This window comes from Gavialis gangeticus, unplaced genomic scaffold, assembly GCF_001723915.1.
Source record: "Gavialis gangeticus isolate Ggan-Ray unplaced genomic scaffold, GavGan_comp1, whole genome shotgun sequence".
NCBI lineage: Eukaryota > Metazoa > Chordata > Crocodylia > Gavialidae > Gavialis > Gavialis gangeticus.
In genome coordinates, this window is record NW_017729025.1 from 34,178,076 (window position 1) to 34,181,398 (window position 3,323).

Sequence of the window (3,323 nt, forward strand, 5' to 3'; positions counted from 1 at the left end):
AGTCTCTTAAATTATCAAGCATCAAAATCTTTTAAATTATCATGCACATTTAAAAAAATTAAATATCAGGTAAGCTTAAAAGAAAGTGTTTGATTGTGTGTGAGTATTGTGCTTTTTGTCCTTACCAGTTCATCTTTAAAGGTGTCATCTTTAAGACTGTCTTCTTTAAGACATTTAAGACTGTCATCTTAAATTAGGAATATGAACTATTCATCCACCGAGGAATAACATGTATTAAGAAAGTAAATATAGGTTGATAAATAAAACCTTACACATCTCTTAGGCACAGATGAAGCCTGCAGAATAAATACAGAAAAGGTGCAGAACAATGCCATCAATTCACCAAGAACTTCCTGTTAGATATCACCTTCCAATGTGCCATGAAAATCCTTTTTTGTTGTTGTTTTTTTATGAACCTGGTATAATATTTCAGATTCTTCTCCAGGGACTTACAGTGTTGCTCTGAGCAACCAGGGAGAGCCAAGGGATTTAATTAAAGCAACATCATCTGCTTTGTCTGTCATAGAATCATCTTTAAAAAACAAAAGGCAAGCAAGCTTTATGAATCAAAACCTGAATCAGAACCCAAAAGAACTACCTCAGTCCATGTTGTTGTATACTATCATTTACTTTTTTAGTACATATGTGGTACATTCATAGTTATTTTCCCACTTTTTTTAGCAATTTTACTGCAAGTCTCGCAACATGTGAAGATGTGAGAATCTTAGCCTTCTTTTTATAGAAATAAATTTGTAGGGCTTATGGTTGTGGGAAAGAACTTGCTAATGTGCCCCTTCAAAGACTGAAAGGGGGTGACAAAACAAGAAGCTAAACATTATTATTACCGGTATTTTAAAATTTCATGGCATTTAAGCCCATTTAATGATCTTTCAGACCTGACTAATAATTTTGCAACACTTAGATTTGGCAATACTGCTTTTTTTTTTTCCTTTCATGTGAATGGAGCATACTTTTTAGTTCTATATATCAGGGTCTTTGCTGAACAATGTTTAGCAAAGACAGCATTTGCTTTGAGGAAGGTGTAAGAAAGGTGGATCCAACACAGTTTTGGATTGACAGCAATGGCAGTATTGATCCTTCTGAAGCTTCCTCCCACTATTCATCCATGTACGTATAATATCTAGGCCTCAAAATCGCATGTATCTCTGCTTCTTCTGACTGCTCTGTCCATGCTTCTTGTCCCTTTCATATTCAGCCATTTCTGTCCCTGGGTGTGCCATTCACCTGCTTCTACAACAGTCATCTCTTCTCAGTTTTCAGTCCCATCCATCCCTAAAAAGAGAATGCTCTTCCAGAATTTCCAGGCTACTCTTGCACTCTCAGATCCATCCTTAATCCTCAGTCCTTCCTCAAGACCTATGAGTCAAAGACACCAATTAAAATAATGAAAAAAGAACCTAACCTAGCGCACATCCTTTTTCTCATTAAACCTCTGTTTGTTGTCCTTTGGTTTGTAAGCCCTGCAGGGCAGGGGCAGCGTCTTTCCCTTTATCTTTACAGAGCCTAAAAGATTTGAAGAACTACTCTAATGTAAATAATAACAGTGCTGGTTGCAAGCTGTTGCACGGGGATGACTGATTGGTAGGATAAGTAGCTTGCCTAATGCATACTGCACTTATAACCTGGCCTCACCACCTTTCCCATCTGATTCTGGCTTACGATAAAATGTTGTTTGACTGGCTCTGGGAACAACTCCATTCTGGAGCTGGGTGAAACAGGCTAGGGATCACACAAATGCTTTCTATTTTAAAGTGACACAATCTGCAGATACCAGGCCACTTGCATTGAAATTTGCAGCCTCAATACATGGATATATGCAGATCCCAGGAGTCCTGCTAATAATACTGTACTAGTGCTACAGCATGTGACCTTTCTTTTTTGTTAAAAAAAGTATTTACTCTCTAAATCAGAGATTCCCAACCTGTGGTACGGGTACCACCAGTGGTACACAGACAACCTATCAGTGGTACCCATTAATGGATTTATTATAATTATATGACAAAAATTTGCTTAAGGTACTTAAAGCTAAACTGAAAAATGTGCTGTTGGTACTTAAGGTTGTATCATTTTAAACTGGTGGTGCCCAGTCTGTCAGAGATTGGGAACCACTGCTCTAAATGATGATATATACAGGCAGTCCTCTGATTTATGACACAATTGGTTCCTGAAAACTATGTCTTAAGTCAAAACATTGTAACTCAGAACCAATTTTCTCATAAGAATGTATGATAATTAATGTATTTTTATTGTAAATAGCAATCATATTGATTTGGAAGGACTTCTTTGAGGTGACTTTGCTGGACTTTTTGAAGCGCTCTTGGTTGAAGTTTTTGAAGGGTTCTTGGCTGGAGTCTTCTCAGGAGTCTTGGCTGCTTTCGTAAAGAAAGTGTCCAAGGAAGTTTGGACAGATGCTGTTCAGGGAGATGAGCAACACAGCAAACTTGTTTGCTGGCACGGCATGACATGGGTTCAAGCGTTGTAAAGTCAAAACTGAGGTCAGAAAGTTGAAACAGGGTGGCAATTTATAAAAGTTGTAAGTGCAAAATGTTGTAACTCGAAACGTTGTAAGTCGAGGACTGCCTGTACACATCAAATGCTTATCGATACAGAAGACAAGGTTCTTTGGGTAATGTCTCCTGAAGAAAGAGTACTGGTTTCCAGGTATTGTACTTGATCCATCACTGCCTTTGCGTCCATGCTGTGTATTTGCCCATGAAGCACATGACTTAAGCGTGCACAGGTATTCTTAAAGGTCACCGTTACCCACAAAGGAAGCTTGCGGGACCAGACTGGGCCATAAGAACAGGAAAGAGAATCCCCATGATGTATTTTGATTAACAGAGGCTCATTTATTTGTTTAACCCTGAGATGGAAAAAAAATATCCTACCTTCTCCCCCCCCCCCCGCTTTTTTTTTTTGCCTGATAATGTTTTTCTCCCTTGGTGCAGCCCCCTTATTTTCTCCCCCATCCCGGCAGCAGCCCCCAGCCCCCGCTGTGTCTCATGCAGCCCCTCTGGGCCGGGGGAGCCGCTGGACTTGGGGGCGAAGGGCTCGGCTGGAGGCGGGGGGCAGAGCAAGGTGGGGCAGGGCTTGCCCCTCTCCAGCCTGCGGAGCGGGGGCTCGCCTCTGGGACCGGTCCGGGCACGGCCGAGCAGAGCCGGGGGAGTCAGGCCGGGGAGGCTTTTCCTCGGGGTGCTGGGCGGGCTGGGCTGGCACAGGTGGGAGGGTGGCGGCCGCCCGCAGGCTTGGGCCAGGTGCCGCCCCGCGGTCCCGGTGTAAGGTGTGCGTTGTGCGGGGGGGTG